This window comes from Manacus vitellinus, unplaced genomic scaffold (genome assembly GCF_001715985.3).
Source record: "Manacus vitellinus isolate BGI_N305 unplaced genomic scaffold, ASM171598v3 scaffold_12_pilon, whole genome shotgun sequence".
Taxonomy (NCBI): Eukaryota; Metazoa; Chordata; class Aves; order Passeriformes; family Pipridae; genus Manacus; species Manacus vitellinus.
The window spans coordinates 11,796,757-11,814,323 of record NW_021938949.1 but is presented as its reverse complement, the minus strand read 5'-3'; positions in this window follow the sequence as shown (position 1 = coordinate 11,814,323).

Here is a 17,567-nt window from a genome sequence, read left to right as displayed (position 1 = left end):
TGTTTGTGCTCACAAAGCTGGGTAATTATATTTGAGGAAGCAAACCAGGAGCTCCAGAGTATTGGTTTCACTGCCCTGAAAGGTGCCTCAACAAATGATGAGCTTGCCTGTAGAGAAAAAGCCAGAAGCTTTCCAACCTTTGTGCACACTTTTGCACTTGGAATATGGTCTCTTCTAATGACTTACCATGATTCAGCTTTGGCTTAGCATTTAAGTACTCTTTTTATGGGTTTGGCTCTGTCAAGGAGGAAGTGTTTGCTAACATGTTTCAATTCTGTTAGCTGCTGGACGGCAGTGACGGGTAGGAAGAGAACTTGGAGGAAGATGGCAGGATAAGAAACTATTTTATTTGAGAGAAATCTTGGCAATTTGATCCTACTCACCTGTTGGGCCTGACCCAAATTGTATTTGAAGTCAATGGAAAAGCTCCTGCTAAAGAGTTGGTGATCTTTAGGATGATGCTTTCCTATGTTACCATGAAACAATATGGTTCTTCAGGAGCATGGTTAGTCTGCTCTAAAGGATTATAAGGTATCTGAGTATCTGGAAATAAACTATGGAATACATGACACATCTTCAAACAGACTGCTGAATGCATGAATCCAGAAAGTTTGAGGAGAACTGAGGTGGCTAAACTGAAGGTATATTTTGTTTTCTTCCAAGTGAGTTGCCATCTGGTCTTGTGTTGCCTTAATGTCCCTTCATTACTCCTATCTCACTATTAAGGGTGTGAAGGGTGGGAATTATCCTTGTAAACTCGTATGAAGATTGATTTTTGGTTTGTGCAAGAATATTCACATTTCAGAAGCTTGTCAGCAAGTGCATTTTGCCAGCACTGCAGTGTGCAGCCAGTACATGTAGATGCTGTGGAGCAGCAAGCAGTCTGGTCGAAGGTCATTACCAGAGCTGCTGTAGCAGAGTTAATTTTATTTTGTTAATCTCAGTCATGAGATGTGTTATTGGAGATTCATGTACATTTTATGTTGGGTACAATGGAAAGCCTAGGATGATAAATGAGCAAAATTTTTCCGTGTTTCAGTTGGTGTCTAATATGATATTCATTGCCTTGCGTTGTAGCACAGCAGTGCAAGTCACTACAGCTGCAGAGTTGGCATCACATGTCCACAGAAGATTGTATTTAACTTTAAAAACAGCTAGAAAAGTGAATCCCTATTCAATTTAGAAAAAATAGCATCACAAAATTTGAATTTACTTCAGTTAAATTTACTTTCAGTTGAATTTACTTCAGTTAAACTCAGGTGAGTAAATATCTGAAGAATCCAAATCTTAAGTTTGTTTGCTATTTGCTGTTTGGTGTCTATATGGCAGGTGGAGTCCATTCCTACTTATCATATGCCTTTCATTTTTTAATTGTTGCAGGTTTTAAAAGGGGGAAAAAAAGGCTATAAGGGCACTTTTTTGTTTCTTGTTACTGCTTCTTGCTGTTAACCTTGTGTTCATTGATCTGTTCTTATCCCAGAACTGGTGGGAAAGTTTCCCATTGCTTTCTCAGAGAGGATGTCCATATTGCAGGCATGTCTGTGTGCTTCAGGGATAAAAAAAAAAAGGCTGTCTTTGCATATTGGGTAAAACCTCAGTTCTTGATCTCTCTTCATACCTTCCACACTTCTGTGTTGCAAAGGTAAATCCAAATATTAGAGCTGAATGAAACAGTCTCCTTTGCTACAGAAATTTGAACAGCTGCACATGAAAGGATAAAAATGTTTTGCCAAGTTAATCTCATATGATTTACTGCCTATGCCTAATCTGTTTGGAAGTGGCTATGAATATTCTAATATCTCTTGGAAATTACTGACTGGGCTGACAGCAGCTGAGAAAAGCTGAGAGCTTTAGGATGGCTGTCTGTGGAACACCCACCTCCCTGCACGCCTGGAGCAGTTGCAAGCAGAATCTTGGAACAATGAAAATTCATTGTTATTTGTTGCAGCAATAAAAATACTGCTGACTCCATTGCCAGAAACTTCTGGAAGACTGAGCAAATACGGGGATGACATCTGCAACCCGTTAAGCAAATTTATGGTTTGGGTTTGGGGAGTTGGTACTGTCAAGAAAGGTGAGGCAGAAATCTCAGGGGAGGCTTCCTGCCCCAGCCCTGCAAACGGAGAGCAGTGCTGTGGATTGTCCCCCAGTGGCCCTGTTTCAGTGGGGAGGTGCAGTGTGGGATAGGCAGGGCACTGCACCCACAAGTGTCTGTGCACCTACACTGACCTTACTGCTCTGATGAAGCTCCTAAAACATGGGTCACCCTGTAAATACAGAGCAAGGACATACCTGAATGTATTATTGGGCTCTACTTTAAAAAAATTAAAATTAAGTGACTTTTGACACAAATTATCTTTCTGTAGAATTGTTGAGGCAATCTGCAGTTGTACCTGTTCATCACATTGGCTGAATTAAATGCTGAAGCTTACTTAGTTGATATCTGTGTAAGGTCACTTAATGTCTGTAAAATCCTATTGGTTGTAATGTAGAAGGATGTTTCCTGGTGGTGTTTTTCCTTAGTGACAGAATGGTAAAACAAAATGCTGCAGAGAAATGAGCTAGCTCTGAAGTAGCTGCGTCCAGGAAGAGTTGCAAAACGCAGAATATGGCTATAAAATATGTTGTTTGCTGTTTATTTTATGTCACTGTCCATTAAAAAAAGAAATTACCTGTACAACAAAGGCAGAAAGAGGTTAAATATACACATATGTGCTTGTGTGTTTATACAGGCACTGTGTCTCCATTCCTATCTCTGGGATCACAGTGCTTAACAGAAAACTAATACTACTAATACTGCTAAAGCCCAGTACCTGCCAACAGGTAAAACTTGATAGTTTCACATAGCAGCTGCAGGACAGGGGGGAGAACACAGGAGCTGAGGGCCCAGCCTGCCGCCCACAGGCACAGGGAGATCATACAGGTTTAGCTTGGAAACATTGTGTGTGTGGACACGAGGACACGTGCCTGGATGTGTCAGCAGGAGCCATTAGAACAGCAAATCTGAGTGTCATGGGAAGATAAGACTGCAGGACTACTTGCAGTGTGCATCTATTTTTGCTTTGAAGTGAAAAGCTTGATGTATTTCTTTTTTTTTTTTTTTTTTTTTTTTTTTCAATTCTGTAAACACTTGAGCACATGCTTCATTGTTGTCTGGTGAGGAGTGAGGAGTTCCCTCAATTTTTAATGGTCCTGCCCTGCTGTATCCAGGTCAACCTGCATCCAACCCTTTGTGCAGGATGTGGGTGGAGAGCAGTGGTGCCCCAGCTGGGTGTGGGAGGGTTCACAGTACAGGCACATCTGGGAAATCCTCCACATAAACCATTGTGCCTGCTAATCCCCCTTGATCTGGGGGCAGTGTTGGTACTTCAAAGATGTTTGAATCCAGGATTTGGGATGCTTGAGCCTGGTGTGAAGCCCTTTTTCAGTCATCTTGCTGACTTCAGATGAGCACATGTAGGTCTTTAGATCTGAGTTAGCAAAATGCACGATACAAATAACTTTCGAGGAAAATTATGAATTTATTTTTTTTTTTTTAGATAGCTTCAGAATACAGCTTAATGCCATTTAAAAATTCATTTTTCTTACGTATTTTTACTGTGTTATAAATAAGTCTTACTCTTCACGGTAATCACTGAATGCTGTTAACAGTACAGGCTTGTTTGACAGTGCTGAAAATTTATGGCAGTAATTCTAAATACAGGCAATTTATACATTGCCAGAAGAAAGGAAATATTCTTCATATTTCATCTTAGTTTTTTATAACTCCAACTGCTAGCATATTCTACAGAAGATCTCATAAAAATTTGAAAATACGTTCCCTAAATCCCATATTTTAGCTATTTGTTTTGGCAGTCATCATTGTTTACAAAGTTTTATGCTATTTTGAAAATACAGCAATTCTCGCAGATTGCAACTCCTTAATTTTTTAATTGGGAATTAATTTGAATTGAGGATTTCAATAAGTGGGACTTTTAACAGTGAAAAGTGGTAGATTTTTGCATAATGCAGCTGTTGCTATATACACCAGAGGAAAAATTAAATTACTAAGTACACTATTTTGAGATACAAATAACTTGTATTAGTCCAGCAGAGAAACTGAGGTGTCACTGTGGACCACTCTGTGTGCAGCTGCAATAAAAAAGTGCAATTCTCCCATGCTTGAGGGACATGACAAGTGATGATCCAGCTGGGAAGCTGGTACAGAGCTTGGGTGAGCCCTGTCAATACACAGTGAGCTGCAGTTGTCTGTCTGTCTCTGAATTTGTTGCAGAACTGGGGCAGCTTTGGGGAAGAGGGAATGGTTACATAAAGAGAAACCTGAAAAGCTAATTCCTTTGATAATTGACAAGGTAATGGATAACTGATTCATGGTGTGTTTTTAAAATTAGAACATTTAAATGTTATTGAATACCTTCTTCCAGCTGTTCAAGATATTCTGACATGGCAAAAGGAATTAATTCTCATCCATGTCACAGGACTCCTTGCTATGAGGATTAACTGAAAAGTCAGGGTAGGACTGGGAATCTACATAACAGGACTATTAAATCTACCAAAATCTCTGAAAGAAATAAAAAAACTCGTGCTTCAGAGTTGAAGCTCATTTTTACCTAATGAAAGCTGGGAACTGACCTCTTGGAGACCTGATTATCTGTTTCTAAATCTTGCCTGCAGCATCAGGTAAGAGTTCAGCTACAGGAACACCCTCTGTGACATAGTGCAGCACAGGAATCCTCTCAGGAATTGATTGGGAATCACTTGTCTGCCCCTCTGTAAAGGGCCTTGGTGAAAGGGAACTAATTTTTGGCAGAAGTGATGGTGTAGGTCCCTGGGTATCTGAACTTGGTACTTTGCTATGCTGAGCTTTTCTTGCATTGATATGGGAAAGTCACTTGGACTTATTCCTAGTAGGGACTGTAGAGCTCTAAGGCTTGAATTAAACCATGGAAGTTTTAACTATTATACTGGAGTTACCTGGTGTGCTAATGCAATGGTTTGTCTACATTGATTACATGAGTAACAGAGCAATTAAGCTCCTGAATTAGCCACCTCAGTTAATTGCCAAAGGTAATTTGAAAGATGGATCAGGACCTAATGTAATATAAAAGGAGAAAGACTGGAAATTGAGCTAAATCAACTTAGCTGAGATCAATGTGTCCTCTGGCTTGCGGTGGGAGGGGCAAAACAGTAACACGAACCCGCCTGTTTTTGTGCCTGACTCTCCCAGAAAGTGGATCTGGTAAAGTCAATGCTTTTATTTTTCAGAAGGAAGATAATAATAGAGGGGAAAACAGACTTGATAAATTTTTCTCCTTGTTCCAACTTTTCACATGTCATTTTAACGCTTACGTAGTCTGGAGGTTGGGGGCAAAAACCCAACACCTCAACTTTATCAACAGTGAGTTATATTAGTCAAATGGTCATCAAATCTCATATGCTTTGAACAGGACAGGAAGGCAGCTCTTTGAACTCTCCTGCATTCTGCAGTCCTCTGTCAGCACAGGATGTCCCTTTGACTGTAGGCTTTTATAGGTTTCAAACATGGCATTTGCACTGTCAGTTGGAAGTGCCAGGCTTTGAGCCGGGAGAATCCAGCACTGGATGTCAGCTCTGACATGGTAACTATAACTGGACGTAGCATTTGCCCTCAATTTCTCTGGTGACTTGTGAAATGTGGCATCAGTTACAGCTGTCAGCTGAAGGAATTGGGAATCTTTGCTGCTAAATCCCGTTACATCATGAGCTCTGTCCTGGCTTGTATTTGCTCTAGATCTGTCTGCTCACAGTTTGGCTGAATGTGCCTGAGCAAAGAAAAAAAAGAAATATTTGTTTCACAGATATCAATATTGTGTCTATGTTCACTTTGACACTGGAAATTGAATTGAGAAACTTGGAATTTCTGTATAAATGAAGATGAATTTTTGTTTGTGAACACAATTTATTGCAGGCACATAATTCATAAACATCTGAAAAGGAAAGATTTTTTTTTTTCTCCTCACCTTGTGAAGATTGGTAGAAAGCTGTGTACTTTTCAATTAGCAGTGAGACAAGAGATCTTTTGGAGACTTCTGGAATATGTGGCCAAGTAAAGGTGAAGGTCTATCAGTCAAAGCAGGGAGAAACAAATTGTCACCCCAAACTGGCAACCTTATCTTCCCTGGGCTTTCACAGAGCAGAGTTGAACCTGGTACTGGGGGAGGATCTAGGTCAATACTATCTGTACTTTGGGGGGAAAAAAGTACTGGAAAAGCTTGGGTTTAGGTCATGTCAGTGTTCTTTGAGAAAGATGTCTTCTGTGAAATTCCTGGTTTGTCTGCTTTTATACTTCAGGTGAAATATTTTGGGTCTGGTAGAAAGAGTTACACCTCTTCCTACCATGTCAGGAAAAAGAAGCCATGGCTTTTCCTAGCTCTGCCTCTGAGCAGTGTGATTGGGAAACATTTCAACCTGTGTCTGCAGAGGGTTTGATTCCTGCCTTGTTTCCCCCCTGACACAGGCTGTGAGGGGCCAAGCAGGAGTGATGTCTGTCTCTCTGAAGAGTTGTCCTATAGGACAACTGTACTTTAAGCCTTGGGGCAGGTCAGAACAGTTCACTGAAAACCTAAAAGATGTTAAAACTATAAAAATTGCTACAATGCATTCTCTGAGTCAACAGAGACTTGTATTCATTTGCCAGATAGATTTAGTGGTGGTTGTTAAATAGTTCTTCTCTTAACAAATCTTGGTTTGGCACTTGAGGTTGTTTATTGCAGATTATTTTTAGTCTTATAAAACAGAGGCTGCTCTTTAGGAGGTCCCCTGTTAGCAGTATGATCTCCTGTGCACAGTGGCATGCTCACACCAAGGCCTCCAGCTGCTCCAAAAGTCGTCTCTAGGGGGCTGATCTGCATCACTTTCACATGTTATCTGTGGCTGAGATGTAGGGACTTGCTGAAGTAACTTTGGAAGAACATGCTGTGAAGTTTGAATATGATCTGCTCACAACATTACTGATGTTGTAACACATTTTTACGTAATAACATGTTGATAACAGCTTTTCATTGCAAGTTAGTCTGAAGGGCCTTTCCTCAACATGACCTCTAAGTGCAGCCAGAGTGATAACACTTTTAAAAACAAGATCATCACAATGTGTCATGACTTGGGCACTCTAGAGCACAAATATATTTGAAAATTTAGTTTAGTTTATTTTAACCTGTACTTGGAATTCTAAAGGACAAATGTTGCTGGAAGGGGCCAAATTATACACAGCAAAGATGCCTTTCAGACCTTGTTCTGTTTCCCAAAAGTAATTGCTACTGCCACAGGAAAACATTGGGATGTGTTTATAAGGTTAGGGATTGTGTGCTTATTCTGTTTTTTTCACAATGTTCCATGTGTACATAATTGATGCTTTAGCACTTTGCACTGTCTGCATGTATTTATCTCTTTGTTAATAAGACAAGTACTCTTAGACCCATAAAAAAAACAGCTGACATGAGCTAAATTGGCATGTCCTCACTAAAGACCTTAAGTAAATAAACAGACTTTAATATGGGCAAATAGTGCTAACTGTAATTACCTGGGGCTGTGTGCCATGGAACTGGAACAAAAGTCCAAATAAGCTAATTTCATTATTTTAATGGAAGTCTGCATCCCATTCGTTAGACTGACATATGACTAGTCATTAGTAACAGTTCGTTTCAAAAGCTATGGTGGATAAAGGTTGATTAAAAATTAATGAGGCCCAGACCCATTGCATTGCCATAGTGTCAAGCTTGAACTCGTTTAAGTCTGTGAAGCTAAAATAAGAGCAGGCTTTAAATACTCTCTTGGGATTTTCTGTTTTATATGATTTATCAATTTCTGCTCTCTGCCATGGAGGAGCAAGAAATTGTGAATACTTTGCCTTGCTGTAGATATCATCAATAAAGTTTACAGTTAAATAAGTTGTTAACAAAACAGATTGCTGTGCCATACTGATGCTTCTGCCATGCAGTTTTAGAAAATACATTTTGTTGATAATGCAGTAAATGTGGGACTTCATTAGCTGGGCCTCTAGTTGCCCCCAGTTCCCTGGGCATTTGACTGACACCTAACATGCCAATCGACCATGACTTGAGTTGCCTGCCCTCTTGCCAACATCAGTGCTCACATGTAGTTTTAGGAGCCTGGCTCCACTGTGAACAGGCCAATCTTTAAACATAAGCACGTGGATAATTTCACTGGAAGTGGTAACTGGAATACTGAATGTAAATGCTGTCAGCAGAGGTCAGGCTGATTTCTGCCTGTGGGTGGCTGAGACCATTTACTGCTGCTAGAAACTGAGTTCTGGATATTTGTTTAAATACTTGCAAAGACTGAGCTAACTTTAGATGGATGGTTTTCTCTGGTGCAAAGAGGTGCTTGTTTACAGGGATAGAGTTAGAATAAATAGTTCTTAAGTGGAAACAGAAACCCAAACCTAGTCCATAAAATCAGTATGGAAATCTGTTTTAAAACAAAAAGAGAAAGGGAAGATAATTACACTTTGGTTGCAGAAAAATCCTGAAAGAGCAGCCCTTCTGTGTCACAATTCTCACTCCTCTGGTGTCTAAGAGTCAAGGAGGGTGGCAGGGCCCAGGTTGACAGCAGGGTTAGGAAGTCTCTCATATTTCAAGATGAACAACAGCTGAACTTGAGCACTCCAACAGAGGCTGTTCTAGGAGCAGTACTCCACACAGTAAACTGAAATAACTGTAGTAGCTGCTTTGGCATGAGTAGTGACAAACTTCTGAACTTCAGGAAACTGGAAGTGGTTTGGGGAAAGGTCTAAGAAGTGCCGTACCAGTTTCATCATATTCTGTGGAGCAGTAGGTCTTCCATGGCTGCTGCCTTCCTCATAAGGCTTTTTTTTTTCTTTTTTTTTGCTACCTTAGGAGTTGTAGGATGAGCTGTAAATGAGCAGCAGCCTGCAATCTTTCATGACCCCGATTTCAAAATATTTCAGCATTAAGAAGAATCACAATGTAATCAAATTATAAAGAGCTGGGTCAAAGGGAACTTGAGGGATGTGTTTGGGAGAAGAGATGGGGGCAGAATCGCTTGTTAAATTCCTAATTCCCACATTGAGTCAACTCATCTGTCCCTGGAGGACTTTTACACAACTATGTAACAGTGGCTTCAGACATAGTGTGAATACCCTTCCTGCTTCACTCCTCTGGAGTGTGGCATTCCTTCACCAGCCTCCTGGGTGGAGATGTTGACCCACATCTGCAGCAGCTTTGTACTGGTGCTTTGTTGCCAAATGTAAGATCCCATTTGCAGCTTTTCCCTTATTTGTTGCTGGAACAGAAAGACTCTTAGCACTGTCCCAGCTCCTGAGAGGGGAATGGTGCAGGAAGGCAGAGGTATGGAAAGACTGGATTAGTTTGCGTTGTATAGCAGCATGTGGGGTACAAAACTGATGCAAGTGATGTCAGTGTAGAATTATGATACCCTCCTATTACTGCCTTTCCTTCATCTTCACAAGCTTTAGCAGAATGCAAGTACTTTTCACCAAGGTGAGTGACACCAGACACATTAGTCTGCTGTTCACTTCTGAAGCCAGCACAGGATGCTGTTAAGTTCTATAAAGCTTTAAATTTGATGTGCTATGTGCTTGTCTTCCAATCTGTCAGCAGCCGTGGTGTTACCATGTTTCAGGGGGTTCATCAGGCTCTCAGGGTCATGCTCAGGTTCAGCCCAGCAGCCTTATTGTGATCTTGTGAGGTTGCTGGCTCAATGTACACCTGATCTGGTTGGCAGACCCCAAAGACCAAAGGTACTAAGCATTTTACTAACAAATACTAAGTCATTCAAACAGCAGTCTGCAGTTCTTAGCAATTTTACGTTTCCCCCCCTGAAATATCTTTGTTGCTTATCATTATATCTTCAATATGCTTAACTTCAGTTCAAATGTTCTGTGAAACAGCTGAACTTAAAGCAGAAGATAGTCAGAGAGATCTGTAGTGACCATATGGTGTTATAAAATCACAAAAATGTGAGAGAGTTGAGCCAGTTCCAGTTGCCAAACTTGCTTCTAATAAACACTGAACTATCTGGCATCTGCTATCCCTCAGGTAATACCATCAAGAGTGGAAGTAAATGTTTCCTTTTAATTGCATTGTTTATGTCTAGAGGATCCAGGGAGATGGTGTGATGTTTGTCTAGCTTTTCCATGCATACTGAATCAGCCATTTCAGGGAGAACTTTGTTACTCTTGCCAATTTTCTCTTCAATTAGACTGAAGTTTCACTTGTCATTTTTCAGAGTCATGTTCCATATGACTTCAGAAATGAAACTCCCAAAAATTACTTTCAGTATGTTTTTTGAAGGATTGTTTTTTTCATTTTCACTGCTCTTTAGTATATTGGCAAGAAAAACCTAGGTCAGTGCTTTCAAGGAAAACCTTGGATAAAAAGTGCAGAATGCTACAGAGTTAGAGCTCCTTGTGTCAGAGAGGGGTTTGGGAATTGAGTTCAGGTATTTGAACTAAAAGGAATTTAGTAGAGCTACAGCTGAGGGGATTTCTGTTTAAAAGTTCTACTGAATGTAACTGTCCCCCTTCCCCCCCCAGACAATAAGAATCTATTAAATGGAGAACATTTTTTGTGCAGTGACTGGGATTCTGAAGAGCTACACAGAAATCCCTGTAAAAACAAGCAGACAATGACACCCTTTAGTCACTGGTCACTCTTTCATCAAGAGCAAATTTCATTTTAACTCTAGGGATGGAATTTACTTGTTTTCAGTAAGTTTTGTTGGGCTTTATTAGAAAAAGCAACACATGAGCAGGTCTGAATTAGTCTATTAATGGGTGTGTGGCTTTGAGCCTTTCCACTAACTCTTCCAGATTCCTGCGTGGCACAGAGTAGTTCTGAGTGGATGTTGCACCTAAAAAAGCCTCAGCAGGGAGGGTGAGAAGTTGGTGTGATTTCAGACAAGCAGTTAATAAGTATTTATCTGGACCAGATATGATGATGTTATATATTGTATGACTATCAGTTAATAGCATATCCAATGGTATTTATGGATTTGCCAGCTACCAACACAATTGTTGAGTGTTGGTTGATAATTATAGTATTATGTATTCTTAGTTTGCACACCAAATGGCATTGGATCATCCCTGAGTGTTATGCTGCAGATAGTAAGATGCCTACTGGCAGACACGTTGCTTTTCAAAAGAAATGGACCACTGTCGACATGGTATACTGGTAATAATGCAGGTGACAAATAGACACATTCTGCTAATGTTTAAGCTCTTTTTAATATGAATTCTACTTTTAAATCCTTTTTTCTTTTTTTTTGTTGCTTTTACTGTTGCCCAGTCTTCAGGAGCCACTGGCTTTAAAGTGCATAAGCTGAAATGTCAGACTGGAAGAGAATTTTGTGCCCTTGACCAGCTCCTTAGCTTTCATGCTTTGTGTGGGAGATAATTAGGATCAATTGTGCTTGTCCTTCTTGGAATGGTTTTCTATGAAGAGAGGATAATCTTGTCAACAGGACATGTCACAGCAATGATGCTCGTGCTGATTTTGGCTGGGATAGAGTTAATTTTCTTCCCAGTAGCTGGTATGGGGCTGTGTTTTGGATTTGTGCTGGAAACACAAATCGATAGTACAAAGTTGTTTTTGTTATTACTGAACAGCACTTACACAGCATCAAGGCCTTTTCTGCTCTTCAAACCACCCCATCAGTGAGGAGGCTGGGGGTGCACAAGGAGCTGGGAGGGAACACAACTGACCCCAGCTGACCTAAGGGATATTCCAGACCATAAAGTATCATGCTCAGTGTATAAAGCTGGAGGAAAAAGGACAAGGAGGGGGGCACACACATTTGGAGTGATGGTATTTGTCTTCCCAAGTCACTGTCACTGTGATGGAGCCCTGCTTTCCTGGGATGGCTGAACATCTGCCTGCCCAGTGGTGAACGAACTCCTTATTCTGCTTTGCTTGTGTGTGCAGCTTTTGCTTTACCTATTAAACTGCCTTTAGCTCAACACATGAGTTTTCTCACTTTTTTTCTTCCAGTTCTCACCCCCATCCCACTGGACAGTGAGTGAGCGAGTAGATGTGCGGGGCTTAGTTATGGGCTGAGGTTAAACCACAACAGTTCTGAAGAGAAATGAACTGTTCCATTTAACAGAGTTAGGAAACATCAGGGATATGCTCCTGGTTGAATTGGGAACTGACCCAGGAGCCCGAGGAATCATGTGGCATAAAGAAGGATTCGCTGTGTCAGTGGTAAAATCTTCTGGTTCTTGCATGAAGGCTGGGATTCAGTTCAGCTAAACTTGAGGGCTGCAGGAGCCGCAGCTGGAACGTGCACAGAAAAAGCAAGCAGGCAGAAGTGGAAGCCTGTCAGTTTGACAAATGCTGCTGTACAACTCATGTCACCCAGAAGCAGTAATTCCCATGGTGAAATGCATGTCTGATTGGCAAGGCCTTGAGATAATTTCCTCTCCTGGTTGAGGCAGTCTCTATGGGCACCAGTATGAGCTGTCACAACCTCTTCTTGGGATTCTTCTGAGGATTGGATACGTTTTTGATGATGCAAATTGTCAAATTCCATTAACATCCCCTAAGTGTTTGAAGTTTCCTGCTCATGTACAAAGTGTGGGGCGTTGAGAAACCCCAGTTCTATGAGATTTAATATTTAATACCTGAGTGCTAGATCAAGACAAAATTATGTATGGCATTAGAAGTATTTGAACTGGAATACTGAAGAGCACAGTGACAGCTGACAGGGAGAAGTGCCATGTTGTAAGGTACCTGCTTTTGTCCAGGTGTTCTTGAGACAGCTTTTCATCAGGGAGAGAAGCATGTTCATGGACAGAACAGGATTGCTAACCTGTTTGTCTGCATGGATGTAATTATAAGAAAGGTTGTCCATATTTGTCATGTGTAGATACGAAAAATGAAAAATATGGCTGAGCCTGAAGTGCAGAGTATTTTTGTGTCCTGAAGCCACAGAAAATAAGGAGCCCTCTGCTACAATGGGTGAGTGAATTCAGAGGTGAACTGCCTCTGAAGACTTACCTGTATTCCTGCAATACTGGAAAGACAGGCTCCCTGCCTCCAAGCACGAGGCAGGAGAATGGAGCAAACTTACAGGCATTTCCCTGCCTCAAGTTACTCCAGCATCAATTTGGCTGGCTCAGTGTGCAGAGCCTCCAGATGTGCACAGACTGATAAATGCACCTGCCTGGAGCAGGGAGAAGGGGCTCATTGGGAGTCTCTTCTGTCATCTCCCCACTTCCCAAAGAGTCCCATGCTAACAAGGGAAACTAATGGTGCAAACTGAGGGCTTTGCTATGAGAGCTGCTGTGCAAGGCTTGCTGCCTGACATGCTGGCAGTGTGGGCAGCTCAGTGCCTGGGGAATGGGGCAGGAGGGTCTCTCACTGAAAGCAGACACCTGAATGGCATGAAATTATGGAATTCCCTTAAAACAAGGGCTAAGGCCAGAACAGGACAGGATAAATAGGGAAGTGCCATTTTAAATTAAAAAGGCTACCTGGGAAGGTATCCCATGTGCCTGTAAGCTCAAGGGGCATGTGGGAATTGTTATTGTCAAGGGGCAACTTCTTGTTCTTTGAACCCAATCTTTGTTGGTGCTGACAACACCTGGTGGATGTGTTCATCTCTTTATGTGCAAGTAATTAGGCTTCTCTTTATTACCATTTCCTTTTCTGCCAAACTACAGGGTCTTCAGAAAAGCGATGTCAGACTTAATATTTGAGCTGGAGAAGAAAGAGAATAGAGATCACGTATTGTTGGAGGGTCATCTGGTTGTGATGATTCAGTCATAAATAATTCATTGTGCAGGTATCAGTCATACTGAAGAAGATTTAAAATTTCCTCAAGCTTGTAAATATCCAAATGTTACACTCCAAAATTAGATAAAAGCAGTTATGTCCAACATATCCTGTAGCATGTCTTCTTCAATCTGAACATGTAGTGCTGCCAGTTTTTCCAGACTTGGAGATCAAAAGACTTTTATAAATGCTACATATATGGGTGCTATGGATCATGGAGCTGATAAGTTGCTTATTATGATCTTGTCTTATTTGTGTTGTGGCAAAGGAATTGTACAATAAACCTCTATATTCCTATATAGGGAGTTTCTCCAATGCTGAAAGGCTGAGGTAGGCAGGGAGCCTAAGTCACTCCTGAATAGCTCAGGGTCTGGAGCTTTTTAATAGCAGATGATTTGTCATCCTGTGCTATGTTGTACTGATTAATTTCTGTGGCAGTAATGTGGCTGTAGAGGTGCCTATCGTGGCACGACAGAGAGAAGCTATTGCTTTGAATTGGTCCCCCAAGGGAGCTGCACTGTTGGGTGATGGCTGGAGATCCCCCCCATCCTGACCTGGCAGAAGGGTGGGAGAGTGGCCACCACCCCCAACACCAAATGTAGGGGTGAAAAATCCCCAGGGTATCAGCGGTTTTGAAAAAACATTGTAAAGGCAATGATTTTAACTGAAAAATCAATGTTACTTTCATAAATACAGCAATTATTTTCTTTCTTGATGGCTTTAACTGCAAAATCAAATGTTGCTTTTATAAATAAAACAATTATTTTCCTTCTTGACTAGGATGACTGTCTGCCTCAAGGGACTGGGGGTGTTGGCAACCAGCACACACCTATCATTGTGGTGCAAATTAAATGATTTCTGATTCTTGGTTAAAGGAGGAACGAGTCCAAGTTTTAAAAAGAATGAAAGGACTGCCTTGGTGTGACACAGGTAATAGAGGCAATTGGTTAAAATTGAAATCTAGATATATGTATTTTAAAGAATAGAGTCAACAAGAGGTTTTCTTTCTTCTTTTCCCCTCACAGAAAGTTGTTTTTTGCTCTCCCTTTGTCCTTTTTATTTTCTCCCACTGAATGCAGTAAATGAGAACCCAGATAAAAGACTGGCAAACTGGAAAATGTAACTCTAGTTCAGCTATATTGTCCCTTTGATTTTTGAAAGTTAAACCTGGGAAATTAAATTTTCTTTTGAGAGCTGGAATTGTAGACCCCTTTCCTTTACTGTTTAAAATAGGAGATGGGTTAAAAGAATAGAGATTGGTCAAAGAAGGGTTAAAGTTTAAGTAAAATTCAAATTTTTGTTTAGGATTGACTTTAAAAAACATGAACTTGTGACATTCCTACTGAATTCATTTGGCCTGGATTTCATCCAGTTTGTCTCTGATTTAACTGCAGGTGATTAGTGCAGATGGGAGAGCCTTGATGTAGGTGCATAGCCAGTGATAGTTGTTCAGTGATTTCTCTCATTGCAATAAAGTTTGAAATGGACTTGGGCAGTACATTCATGGTGCCTTTTGTGATGGCTGAACAGTGCAATATCGCTCAGAACAGGTCTCTCTCTTAATCAAGCCCTACTTTCTTCTCTGAATTCAAGCACAAAGTCAGATTTGTGTTCTCTCCTGCTTTTACAGACAGACAGTACCCAAGAGAGGAGCTAATAGGGATTTGGAATAATCTGATCTTTCTCATTGTTGTAAATTGAATAATTTAAAGAATACTATAAGATCAAAACAACAACAAACGCAGTAACTTCTGGTTCCTTCATGATTGTGAAATAGATTACTTGAGAATCCTAAGCTTGTTTTAACAGTCCCTCCCCTGTCACCCCAAACTGGGAGGGGTATTTGTTTGTCTGGAATAGACAATGTATATCTTTTTAAATACCTATCTCACGTTTTATAAATAACAGTTAGACCCAATCGTGTACTGGAGATGTAGTGTTTGTTTGTTTAATTAGGAAGCTGAACTGAGCTGAATTCTGTGGCAGATGTTGCCATGTGTAATGCAATAAATAAAAGTCTTTATGGGACTCAGCAGGCAGCAGAGCTTTCAGTTAGCAGATGGCAAAATATTAAACTGGCAGTGCAGTAACTTAGCTGACTGAGTCATCTGGACCCTACCCAGCTTTACCACAAGCATGAATCAGCTTCACATAGGAGGTGTCAACCAGCCCTGTGTTTCTGCGATGGATGTTAATACTATTTTTAATAAAATATGCAATAGAAGAAGATTTTTCATTCAGCAAGGTGATGTTGCAATAAAAATCAGTCTGGTCTTAACACAACCTCTGCTGTGCAAGACAACAACAAATCTTTCACGAGAGAAGGACAGAATGGATGTGCTGTTCAGTCCAAGTGAAGTGTGGGTACAGGGACTAGAGATGTCAGAGCTGCTACAACTGACCCTGTGGAGCCTGGCAGGTGAGAGAGTGCCTTTTGCTTCTGAGGAGAAGTTGTTGCATTGGGTTCTTGTCATCAGCTGTCTGTCATGATCCTCAAGTTGGTCTGTGAGAGTGATAAGATAAAAAAGATGTCCCTGCCCAACTAGAGTTAACCTGTGCATTGACTCTGGAGCTCCCAAGTCCTGGAGGCTAAAAGGACTTCTGCAATTCATTGTCATGCAGATGGGTTATGCTTTTCACCCTAATTTACCTACTGAGTTTATTTAAGTGTAAATGTACACACATTTGCATACTTCAGGTATTATTTTGTTGCCCCATGCTGGGACATCAATCCTTGCTCCTTCTCTTGAGGTTCACTGCACTGCAGAGTGGCTGCTCCAGAAAGCAGTCCCAGAGCTGCAGTCCTCCTCAGTCCCATCTCTCTCCAGACCCCGAGATGATGTGTCTCCCAATGGTGTGACATTTTCCCTAGGCCCAGCTCAGGCTCCAATTTAAGACTGCCATTATGGTGTTTTAGCCCAGTGCTATGATGTTTAAGCCCATCTTAAATGCAATTGTCTGAACAGCAGGTGTTTATGACAGAGTAAATCAGGATAGATTGCACAGCAACTGGAAAGACAAAATTCTTTGTACAAACTTCAGAATCTAGCACAAAGCAGTTAATCACCCACTTACACACTGGCTTGCATGTACATATGGTGAATTTAATATACCTTCATTAAAAAAAATGCTGTTTTCAGTGGTTAGCTGCTTCCTTTGGCTTTAGAGAATGTCATACAGAGATGATAGTGAATATGAGACTTTGGCTGTCGTGTTCCATTCTTTAGTCTCTTGATGTCTCTTCTGTTGGTAGGCAGCTCACATCAACTTCTGAGCCAAGTGGAAGATTAGGATGTTTTAATATTGATTTGAAAAAGCTAGTAAATGATTCACATAGATATACCTTGAAAACACAGCCCAGGGAAGTGCACTCTGTAAAACACAAAATTGTTTAAACAAAGCCATGTGTTGTTTTATATTTTGGTTATACTCATTTAAATGGAAAAGATGTACTAAACTTCTCTCTGAGGCATAAAAATTATAAGCATTTTAAAACACATGTAGCCTCTTGAGAAAACAACCAATCTGATTTACTGCCAGTTTTTTTTCTGACAACTCTAACTAGCAACTCTGGAAAGATGGGGTGGATTTGAGTTGAGGTAGAATGCCCAGTATCCTCCAAGAGCATGTTCCACAGTCAAGCTCAGCTCTGCCCATGTTACATCAAAACCCCATAGGAACAACACAAGTAACTCATTCCCTTAGAAAATACTTTCTGAGACACTGGAATATTTTGTGTCATTTTGGGTAACTAGA